This window comes from Sceloporus undulatus, chromosome 3 (assembly GCF_019175285.1).
Source record: "Sceloporus undulatus isolate JIND9_A2432 ecotype Alabama chromosome 3, SceUnd_v1.1, whole genome shotgun sequence".
Taxonomy (NCBI): domain Eukaryota; kingdom Metazoa; phylum Chordata; class Lepidosauria; order Squamata; family Phrynosomatidae; genus Sceloporus; species Sceloporus undulatus.
In genome coordinates this window covers 43,895,281-43,907,578 of record NC_056524.1, presented here as the reverse complement: position 1 = coordinate 43,907,578, position 12,298 = coordinate 43,895,281, and the positions used below count along the sequence as shown (strand labels likewise).

The following is a 12,298-nucleotide window of genomic DNA, read 5'->3' as shown; positions in this document are numbered from 1 at the left end:
CAACAGCAACTTCAGATGTTTAGACTGCTGGCTGTAGCTGTTGGGAGTCTTGGTCCAAAGGCTAAAAGGCATTAGGCCTGGAAAAGACTGTTTTTTCCATTTTGCTGTCCAGCAATGAATAACCTACAAAATTCATATGGTACCAAACAATAATCCTTTATTTCCGTCATCTAAACTTCCTATGATAGCAAAACAAGTATGTTCACCTCCTAAAATAAGTTGTAGCTGTGACAACTATTGCTTCTTTAGTTTTTTTTTGTTGTTGTTGTTGTAGTCCAGCAATAAAACATACAGATCAAGTGCTTGGTACATAACAGTAGCTGTGCCTCAGTCATTATCTTTTTGATGGTCCCTGTGCCCTTCTCATCATCATACTTAGCCATGGTGACAGAGAATCAGTGTGTGTATTTTCTCTTTGAGTTGCTAAATTTGATAGACTGCATATGGCTTGTATTCATATCTGCCTAAACTTGTTGTCAGGAGTCCAAGAGTAACCATTAACATGACCAAAGGTTTACTTTACAGGTTTGATGGGAAATGTACCCAGATCTGTTCAATTTCAGTTGAATTCCTAGACTATGCCATCACTTTTAATGCACTAGGATATAATCAAATGTTACTGCAGTTCTACAGCAAGGGAGAAATTTGATCAAATAATTGCATCTGTTACTTAAGGGCTGCAAGCAAGAATGTATTTGATGTTTTAGTATCTGTCGAGTGGCTCAATAAAACAATTGGTGCAGGACACAAAATACTCTCATTTCATAGCATCCCTCTCACCAGGGTTTTCTCTTAATTTGTTGCTTATTTTGTATAGTCATATGTAATTTAGATCAATGGCAATCATCTAATTTGTTTTACTTGCAATCATAATCATACTTAGCATTTACTTAGCCTGTTTCAGGAATTTGAAATGTTTTACATACATTATCACAGTGAGTCTTGCAACCTTCTTTTAAGGCTGGCCAATTTTGTTGTTCCCACATTGTGGGTAGGAAGATGAGAGAACCATTACTTGCTAAATCCTCTATGGTCATTTAGGTTGAGCAAAACAAGAATGGATAAAGGGACTTTGCAGTTTATATTCTCCAGCCTAAATCTGGAAGTAACTCCCAGTTAGAGTACATGCACTGAATCAATGAAACCAAGGGCCCAGGAAAAAGCTGCTTCAGGTCACTTCAGGTATACACACAAGAAGAAATGGGTAAATCTGAGCTCATTAAAAATCTGGGAACATTTTGGGAGAGAGGGAGAGAGGGAGGGGACTTTTCATAGAATCGTAGAGTTGGAAGAGACAGCAAGGGCCATCCAGTGCAACCCCCAGCCATTCAGGAAATCTCAGTCCCTGACAGATGGCTATCCAGCCTTAAAGACCTCTAAGGAAGGAGACTCCACTACACTCTGAGGGAGTGTGTTCCACTGTCGAACAGCCCTTACTGTTAGGAAGTTCCTCCTAATATTGAGGTGGAATCTCTTTTCCTGGAGCTTGCATCCATTGCTCCGGGTCCTAGTCTCTGGAGCACCAGAAAACAAGCTTGCTCCCTCCTCAATATGACATCCCTTCAAATATTTAAACAGGGCTATCATATCACCTTTTAACCTTCTCTTCCCCAGGCTAAACATCCCCAGCTCCCTAAGTCGTTCCTCATAGGGCAAGGTTTCCAGACCCTTCACCATTTTAGTCACCCTCCTTTGGACACGCTCCAGTTTCTCAACGTCCTTTTTAAATTGTGATGCCCAGAACTGTACACAATATTCCAGGTGGGGCCTAACCAGAGCAGAATAGAGTGGCACTATTACTTCCCTTGATCTAGACACTATACTTCTATTGATGCAGCCTAAAATTCCATTGGCCTTTTTAGCTGCCGCATTGCACTGTAGACTCATGTTCAACTTGTGGTCTACTTGGACACCCAGATCCCTTTCACATGTAGTCTCATTCAGCCAGGTGTCACCCGTCCTATATCTGTGCATTTCATTTCTCTGCCCTAAGTGCAGTACCTTACATTTCTCTGTGTTGAAATTCATTTTGTTACCTTTGGCCCAGCTTTCTAATCATTAGAAGGTCATTTTTAATTTTGATCCTGCTCTCTGGGGTATTAGCTACTCCTCCTAGTTTGGTGTCATCTGAAAATTTGATAAGTATGCCCCCAATTCTGTCATCCAAGTCATAGATAAAAATGTTGAATAGCACTGGGGCCCAGGACAAAACCCTGTGGGACCCCACTGGTCACTTCTCTCCAGGATGAAAAGAAGCCATTGTTGAGCACCCTTTGGGTTCGGCCAGTCAACCAATTTTAAAATAGTACAGGGGACATTATCATGTTATAAAACTATTGAAACCTTGTTTTAAAACTGTGCTTGGGCTACTAAGCACAGTGAATAGAATTTTAAAATGAGGTGGCTTTTTTTTTTTTTAAGGGCATTATTCTGCTCTTACAAGTTTGTGTTCTATGCTGACACCATGACTGGATTTAGTTACGTCTCATCTATCATCACTTGCCTGGAGATCTGAATTGTGTCCCAAATATAGTGGCCTAATTCCAACATTGTACTGACTGTGCAGCAGGAGAACTTTCTCCTCCTCCACTTCTCAATGTATCGAGAAATATATTGGAGGGGGTGAAGAATGTTTGGGGAGTGCATCAGAAGATGCAGTGGTGTTGGGAGATCAGCCCCTTGATTGGTGAATACCTAGAATACCTTATTAAAAATGTGGAGGCATAGAAGGGGAAATGGAAAAATTAGGGAAAAAGAGGTTCTCCCGGTTTTTCCTAAAGCATTTTTTCCCAGAGAAATTGAACAAAATGGGTAATGGAATATTCTTTTTTAGAATGAAGAATATTTTTTCCCAGACAAAAAGTTCCATATTTATTTGTTTTTAAAAGCTATGCAGCAGGTAAATGTTTATGTATGGATATGTACAACATCTCTCATTATTGCAGTTTCTGGTCTAGGTATATCCTTCTATCAAGTTTTTTTTTTTAATGGTAATGGGAGTTTTATGTCTGCTTGGCACTATGGATGACTACAAGAGACAATTTTTGTTTTGTTTTACTAATGTTGAATGCTTTGTCTGTTGTTGTTGATATTATTATTATTCATAATCTAGTACAAAGAGGTTCCTTATAGTTCTGAACTTTGTAGTTCCATTTGAGACAAAAACAGCAAAAATTAGAATAGCAAAGACAATTTGTAATTCTCTCCTGGAAAAAAAAGTATTTTTAACATATCAAACATGTCACTTTTATGCCAAGCCAAGTAATACATAATGCATTTTATGTTATTTAGGTGGGACGGTGACATTCAATCTGCAAAGAGGACAAATGTTTTTTAATATATATATATATATATTTTTATAGATATTCTTATATTTTCTATGAGTCGGCTACGTGGCAAAAAAGAAAAACAAAAGAGGTCTGAAGAGTTTTTTTCACAAGAGCTTTAACATTTCTAAAAATTTTGGATATATAACTAACCTCATCCCACCACGTTTTTAGATTTAAGCCATTGTTTCTAAGTTGTGTTTTATGTGTCATATTGACCTTAATCTTCTAATACAGTCTGCCCTCCCCATATGCGGGGGATCCCCCCCCCACGTATGAGGAAAAAAGCGTATGGGGAAAAGAGCAAGTACACGCCCCATTATTTCTGCCTGGGCTTGCCTTCCGTGGAATCTCAAAGCCACAGAAGGCAAGCCCACCTATAAGGAGGGCCAACTGTACAACTTATAGTAGATGTATATGGTTCTACCTGCAATCACAAAATAGAGCGAAGCACAAATGAATTCGGGAACACTGCCTATGATTTGGTTACTGTCTGGTGGCCTGATCAGCTGCTGTGCAGGAGTTGTTGATGTGTGCACTTCAGGAACCCATCCTTCTAACTCTTCTTTCTGGAATAGCCCTCCCAGAAAGATAGAGAAGTATTTTCTATAAAATAGGACACTTGGCCACTCAGCCAGGTGAGAATCTGTGGGTAAGAGAGAGTATTTTTTTCCCCTGGGCTCTGATTTTTCTCCTGCAAAGTCCCCTCCCCTTGATTCCTACTCAATCTGTAGCAAAAAATAAAAAATAAAATAAAATAAAATAAAATAAAAATCCTATGGGTAGGAATTTCCATTAGTGTAACTCTCCCCCCCCCCCCCCCCCGGGGCTATCTGCTGATCTGCCTTCACATACTACTAGAAAGAAAGGTAGAATTGAGATATGTACAGTTGGCCCTCCACATCTGAATTGTGGATTTGAATTGTGTGGATTTGATTATTTGCAGTTTTGATTATTATGTTCTCTCTAGCAACTTTTAGGTCCTCCAGTACAACACTACCAGAGGTTGACCATAGAGTTAGCAAGCAATAGCAAGTACATTTCTATACCACTTATCAGTGAACTTTAGCACTCCCTAAGCCAGTGGTTTTCAACCTTACTAATGCTGTGACCCTTTAATGCAGTTCCTCATGTTGTGGTGACCCCCAACTGATGATCTTAGGAATCTCTATGAAAGAGTCGTTCGACTCCTCAAAGGAGTCATGACCCATAGGTTGAAAAACACTGCCCTAAGCAGTTTACAATGTGTAAACTGTATCATTCAGTATAAGCTCCTGCTGTTGACATTTAAAGCCCTCCATGGACTGGCCCCTCCTTACTTATCAGACCTTCTTTCTCCTCACCTTCCCACTAGAGCCCTCCGTTCTGGTAGTCAAGGTCTGCTGTCCCAGCCCAGGATTTCCTCTGCCCCATCCTAGATTCGCCCCTTTTCACTCGCTGCCCCTCACTCCTTGAACCTTCTTCCCCCGCGAGCAAGGACCATCACTTCTTTAACCAGCTTCAAAACAGAGTTGAAGACCATCCTGTTCAGGGCAGCGTTCCCAGGCATTGCATAATTGTCACTTGCTATTTGATGTTCTTTTGTTGTCTGTTTTATTGAATCATTTCCTGTATTGCTATGTATTTTATATGTATTATCCTACTAGAGAGGCCCCTTCCCCACCACCACTCCCTTTGTGTCGTGTCTTTTTAGATTGTAAGCCTGAGGGCAGGGAACCGTCCAATTAAAAAGATTTATAAATAAAGGATAATAATAATAATAATAATAATAATAATAATAATAATAATAAGCTAATTGCCCCCAGCAAGCTGGGTACTCATTTTAGTGATCTCGGAAGGATGCCAGGCTGAGTTGACCCTGAGCCCCTGGCTGGTATTGTGAGTGAGTGAGTATGGTAAAGGCATTTAATCACTGCACACCAGGGCTCCTGAGTTGTGCTGGAGAACCTAGAAGTTCCTAGAGAAAACACTTCTTTAGACATTTGTAGTTCTCCAGCATGATTCTGTGATCAACTTTGGGCAGATGTTGGTCATAGAGTTGCACTGGAGTACTTGAAGATTCCTAGAGAGGTGTTCTCTTAGGTACAAAGAATAGTGGTTATTCTATTTGCAGTTTTTCCACATTCACAGGAGCCCTTCACCCCTAACCCCAGCGAATGTGGAGGGATCACTGTATACCCAACCTGTTTGTTATGTTACAACATGGTCTTAATATTGCAATCATTTGATTATTTACTCTGAGAAGAAGCTTACTTTAATCTTATAGTGACTAAGTAATGTACCTGAATGTTTCAGTTCCCTGCAAACTGCCAATCTGAAGCTCTCTGTAATATACAGACACACATCTTTATATGTTTTCCAGCTATTTCTTTGTGATGAATAATGAAAGTTGGATGGAAGGAGAGTTTACAGATAATGTCATTTCTTATTGATGTTTCCAAAGTGCAAAAGGAGAAGCTATGCAAAATAAAAATAAAAAGGCTCACCTTTTACTCTGATATATTTGAGTATAGGAAGCCCCCATTTTTTGGCACCTCACTCTTTTGATGCTTGCACATTACAGACAAGTTCCATTAATTTGATGAGGGGCCTGTTCTTTCATCAGTTCTTCTTGCCTACAAGGTTCGCTTGGGAATTTGGGACCATGTGCCCATGTATGGTCTCAAAATTTGCCTATAGAAAGATCAGCCCCCTCCTTGGATTAATGAAACTTGTCTGTGTAATTTTTTTAAGTGTGAAAAAATTGCAAGTGTGGAAAGAGCAGGCTTGTGTCAGTTATTCTTCCTATGGACACTCAGTTTGGACTGTTCTCATTCACTCTCAAGCTGAAAAACAGCAACCCTGGGTTCACTTTTCAACCAATTCCATTTTCTGACAGGGCTTGTTTTGATCATTACTAGATTTGGGGGCGGGGGGGGAGAGAAATAACAAGGTTTCATGATTTTGCAGTCATGAGAACTTTTTCCATAATTCTGTTTTTCAGGGTGCCCTTTAAAAGCAAATAGTTTTGTGAAATAGCAGTACAGTGGTGCCTCGGGTTACGAAATTAATTCGTTCCGCGGCTAATTTCGTAACCCAAAAAACCTTCGTAACCCGAATTGCCATAGGCGCTGATGGGGAAAAAAGCCGCGGCTCTGCCGCGGCTCCATTTAAACAGCGCCGGCGTTTTTTCGTAACCCGAAAAAACGTTCGTAACCCGAAACAATAAATCCCTATGGGATTTTTTCGTATCCCAAAAAATTCGTAAGCTGGGTAATTCGTATCCCGAGGTACCACTGTACTGCAAAGTATATTGTTGCTGTTGTGTACCTTCAAGTCATATTTCAACTTATGTTGACCCTAAAGTGAACCTATCATGGTTTTCTTGGAAAATTTTGTTTAGAGGAGGTTTGCCATTGCCTTCCCCTGGGGCTGAGAGCATGTGACTTGCCCAAAGTAATCCAGTGGGTTTCATGGCTGAGTGGGGAATCACACTCTGGTCTCCTGAGTGAGTCATAGTCCAACACTATGCCATGCTGGCTCTCCTCTATTATCTCTTAATAGCAAATAAATATTTAACAGATAATAAACAAAATATAAATGTAGTGTGTGTCTTCTAGTGAATTAATAAAGCCCTGCTTTCCTTATTCAGAAGGTGTGGGTATTTAGAACAGAAGATCCCAAGTATCATCAAGCTGTTTCATATGGGAGTATGAAGCATCTCCTGCCAAGCCATTAAAATCTTTAAAGTCCCCAACCTGTGCCTGCAAACATATTTATGGCCAGTATAGGTCCTTAACCACTAGCATGATATATGCTCTAATGCTCAGAATGTGCAGTGATACGACATAGCAGGAATGGGGAAATGTGGGCTTCTAGATTGTTGCTTGCTATTTGCTGTACTACTAGGGCTGATGGGAACTGAACTTCAACATCTGAAGGGCCATGCATTTTCCATGTTGCCTATAACCCATCCCAGTTAGCAGCCTTGAGTCTGTGTTATTAGTATAATATAGCATCTTAATTGATACAGACCTAGAGGCAAAGTTAAGTTTGATGTAGTAACATTGGATATCTGTCTGTTTGGGGAAAACATTTCTCTGTCAATGATATAAGCATCTCTGTAAGTTTTCGCAACACTACCCTCAACCCCATCCAGTTGCTGCAAAATGCAAATAATTTGACATGTGATTCAGAACTTTGTCATCCTAGGAACCTTTTGTTTGTTCATTCCCCCTGCCCACACACAAATAAAATTGCTTAACTTGGGAAATAAAAAGAAAGTTGCATAGGGATTTGCAAGGAATCTCTGGATTGGCTACATTTCCACTCTGTGTTAATACTAGATGCTTATCACATAGTTCAGCATAGGCAGCAACAATTCAGTGCTGTTCTGTTCTTAAATGTCTTGATTTCTGTTGTACTGATACAATCAGAGCGCATTCCTTACACATTAATTTGCTTCTAAAAATGTTTATTTCCTGCTGATGGATGGTAAAACCTCAGTCTCATGTTCACCCATGTTTCCAGGAACTTGATGATATCCTGATGTTGAACTGTGGAGAATAATGTTATGAGGTCAGGCCTATTCTGAAAAAAAATCTTGAGTTTCAGTCCTTCCTTCTTTCTTAAATAGTAGAATTCTTGCTTCGATGCCAGCACTCAGAAATGCATTAGAATACAGTCATTCACATGTGATCCGGAAAATTTTTTCATTTGTTTGGACTATAATTCCTATCATGAGGCCATTGACCATGTTACCTTGGAACAATTGGGATTGTAGTACCACACATCTAGAAAGGGGGGAAAGCCTGGTCTCTTTACACAGTAATCAGGGCAGTTGACTAGCTTGCCAAAGTCCATTTGTGTTTTGTCACAAAGATTTTATTATGAAATTATGCAAAAAGAGATTAATTTTTAAACATTTAAACAGTATAATTACTCTTCATGCCCAATGTAACAAAATAATTGGCTAAAGAAGCCATCCTATTATCTTCACTTGAACTCTAGTGTTAGGATCACGTACCCAGGCCAATTGTTAACAATATTTAACAGTTATCGGCCCCATCATGTTCCCACATTGTTCCCCATTTTTGCATCTTTACAAGAATGTAAATAAGTACCCAGGAGGGACAGTAGTTAGCAAAATGGCTTTGATGGTAAAATACAATTTTTTACATTATACATACACACTTTGAAAAATATGCCAGTTTTCTTGTAGTTGAGAATCTCAGGCCCTGTCAATGTTAGCACGAGGAAGGCAAAGACTAAACTGTTTTAAGACTCAACAGATATATCACAGGAGCTCAAGAAAGTCCTATGAGATTCCCGAGTCTTTGTCCAGACTCAGAGAAGGGCAAAGGTATGTTGCTAAAATAGAAAATATGCTCACCAAAGGACAGGTGGAGAGTGCATTTGTGACTGTTGCTTATAGTCAAAGTGTCATCAACACAGTTGGATTTCAGCAAATGTTCTAAGGTGGAAGAGATTCTTACATTTTTTCGGATGTTATTGTACTTTTCTCCATGGCCAACACGGCTACCCCAGATATGTTTATAGGTCATCTGATATTCCTTTAAATGCCACAGTACATTTTTTTAATGGTGACAAACCTGCATGGCTCTCTCTTTGGTATTTTATGAGCCAGGTGATTGATGGAAAAATCTGTTAAAAGGGAGCTATGTAATCAATAAAAATCTTAAATTAGTTGGCAGATCTTATTCCAGGAGGACTGTTGTTAGGCAAATTGATACAAACTTCAAAAGTATTTAACTGGCAATCTACTTGTTCATCTTGGACAGATGCAAGTTTAGATTTTGCACTCTACAGTTTTTTGGCTGGTGGCATAGTAATAGTATTTAAGGTCATTTTGTAGTAAATATAGTGTCATATAAGGCTGGAGAGAATGGCTGTTCCTAATAACAACATAGTTTGCTATAAGAGCCTTTGAAGAGGCTCTTATGGTAGCAAAGAGTCAGCAAGTCTCTTGTTCTCTGCTCTGGGCTGGCTCTGAACTAGTTTGTTATTGCCAACTCAGTGACCTCCCCTGAACTGATTATACAAGAGCAAGCTGAAGATCTGTGATATTATTATCTAAGAGATGAAAGAATGAATTAAGTGTACTAATTAAAATCATGTATAGAAGGATTGATTCATAATGTGATAGATTGTTTCTGGTTCTAAAAAGAGATTCTTGCAGCATATGACACATTTACTTGTCAACAAAGAAGCAGCGTAGTGTGGTTGGTGCGGTGCTGAAAGTGGATCTGAAAGAAGAGGTATAGATCATAACTCTGTCGTGAACCCCTCTAAGATGCCTTGACTAGTCACTTTCTTTCAGCCTTTCCTACCACATAGGGTTCTTGTGGGACTAAAATAGTATGTCTGCCATTTACACCAACCTAAGCAGTTTGGCAAAAGGGTAGAATAGAAATGTACCAAAAGGAAATAATTGTGTTTGCTTTCAAAGAAAGCAAGTTGCTTTTGAGAGAGAGGTGTGTCTAGCTAATCATATTAAAACTGGGGTGGAAAAAAGTGTAGCTGTCCACAGGTTATGAGGATGCAACTCTTATCAACCCTAGCCAGCATAAGTGAACATTGAGGATTGCTGGGACTTGCAGTCCACCAGTATTTGGAAAATCCCATGTTTCCCATCCTTTTAAAACAGAAGCAGAACTGTATTAACAACATTTAAAAACACTATTAAAAAGCATCTATGTCCTTGCCTTTTAAGAGTTTTAACAAAGATCCCTAAACAATGTATTTAATATTCACAACAGCTGTAGGTTTAATTAATTGGATTTTATTGTATAGGGTGGATACCTCTACTAACACATTTCTTACTTCCTCCCTTTTTGACTTTCTCAGGATTCTGACATAAGATCATCATGAAATAATTCTGGCACTGTCAAAAGCTCTTGCTTAACTTGGCCAACATCATTAATGTAATGTGATTTTTCTCTTGGGAATGCCCCCTATGTCAGAGTCTTGTTATGGAGCAATCTTATGTTCCCATAATAATTGAATTCTCTATCTCATACAGGAGTCAAACTGCTGAAGTCAACAGCATGCCACATGCATGGTTAAAGCTGCACCAGCCAACATGACATGAGCAAAGGTTGAAGAGCTTGGTGTAGGAGTGTGATATAATTACACACAGTTACCCTAGGCAAAGTCTTTATAGTTATAGCTGAGCTGGCCTGTCTGAAAATGAAAATTAGGCTAAATTAGTTCCATATGTCCCCTTCATAATAATTAACTACTAGCTGATAACAATCTCCTTGGAGTCTTTGACTGGCTTGTAATTGCATGTCGTAATTGCTTCTTACTTTTAGAATGTGGGCCATTGTGCATGTAAATACCAAGGTCTGTGGGATGTAGCTTAAAAGCTTTGCATATATGTGTATGTGTGTAGCTAAGAATGTTTTAAAGGAAAACTGGATTCTCATAATTGTAACATCAAGTTTAATCTGTCACCTGCATTGATGTCATTCCAAGTGTTCATTTTCCAGCAAAATACTTAGTAACATTCAACATGTAATAAGACAGTGGTGAGTCTCAATCCTGTCAGTGTTATCACAGAGTAAGCATTAATCAAACACTGTAAGCAGAGTACTACTTAAAATTTAATTATCATGTAGTAATTGAGTCTCTCTCATAATGGAAAATGCACATTCGGGCCAATTGCCTATGCAGAATTCCTTCATTCCCAGGCTCTCCTAGACGGCTTCCAGCTTGACCTTCTCATACACATTATGTGCAATTCATTATGGTTCTTTCACAAGCCAGCCTTATGATGTCTCCATTCCTAATCATCACCCCATGTTTTCTATCCCTTTCCCCTGTTTTGTTCTCTTAAGGGGATAATCTGTTTAGTCAGGAAAGACTCAAGTCAGAAATATAAGTCTTCAAAGGTGGGATGTTCCATTGCTCTTTTCCCCTTTGCTAAATATAGTTTTGACATTGCCAGTGATTCTCATCACTCCTTCCCTCACTCCGCTCTTTACTTCTACCATGAAGTCTTCTGCTCCCATCTAATTGCATAAGATAATCAGAGTTAGGCCTTCTAATGAACAGGAATGTCATCCTCAGATGGAAATGAGAAAGTGGGCCAAGACATGACATCTGTATAGTTCTGCCAAGATTGGGGTAAATATCAGAGAAAACAGAAATGGCTGGAACTATTTATTTTAAGATATTGTACAGGCCTAACTGGATCTGTGTAAACTGAGGCAAGGGATGAAGCACTCTTCAAAATAATGCACTCTAGGATTCTGAAATTCCACAATTCTATAAAACATGTTTAAAGGGACATGCACAGATGTATGGAAGATACAATTCACATTACACAATTATAGCACTATTATTCCACTTAAACTGCCATGGTTCCATCTGATGAGTACTGTATTGGCATTCATGGTCATAGCAACAGGCATCGTTCACCCTACAGAATTATAGCACTATTATCCACTTGCTATGGTTCCATCCTATGGAATCCTAGGAATTACAAGTCAGGGAGGGGTATAGAATCATAGAATCGTAGAGTTGGAAGAGACCACTAGGGCCATCCAGTCCAACCCCCTGCCATGCAGGAAATCCAAATCAAAGCATCCCTGACAGATGGCCATCCAGCCTCTGTTTAAAAACCTCCAAGGAAGGAGACTCTATCACCCTCCGAGGGAGTGCATTCCACTGTCGAACAGCCCTTACTATCAGGAAGTTCCTCCTAATGTTCAGGTGGAATCTCTTTTCCTGTAGCTTGCATCCATTGTTCCGGGTCCTGTTCTCTGGAACAGCAGAAAACAAGCTTGCTCCCTCTTCAACATGACATCCTTTCAAATATTTAAACAGGTATCTTGAATTTTCAACCAGAACTCCCTAATGCCTCAGCAGACTTTCAGTCCCAGGATTCCATCAGATGGAACCATAGCAGTTTTGTATGGCCTGATGAGCCAGGAATTCAGAGGAAACCTGACTGTAATGAATGAGAAGCA

The 12,298-nt window shown here is 39.5% G+C and overlaps 2 protein-coding genes across 4 annotated transcripts in view; one reads left to right on the top strand and one right to left on the bottom strand.

The window, feature by feature from the left end:
• CMSS1 (cms1 ribosomal small subunit homolog) overlaps nt 1-12,298 on the top strand; it is a 257,043-nt gene that overhangs the window by 202,076 nt on the left and 42,669 nt on the right. The gene's annotated exons all lie outside the window — the stretch shown is intronic.
• FILIP1L (filamin A interacting protein 1 like) overlaps nt 1-12,298 on the bottom strand; it is a 231,808-nt gene that overhangs the window by 199,190 nt on the left and 20,320 nt on the right. The gene's annotated exons all lie outside the window — the stretch shown is intronic.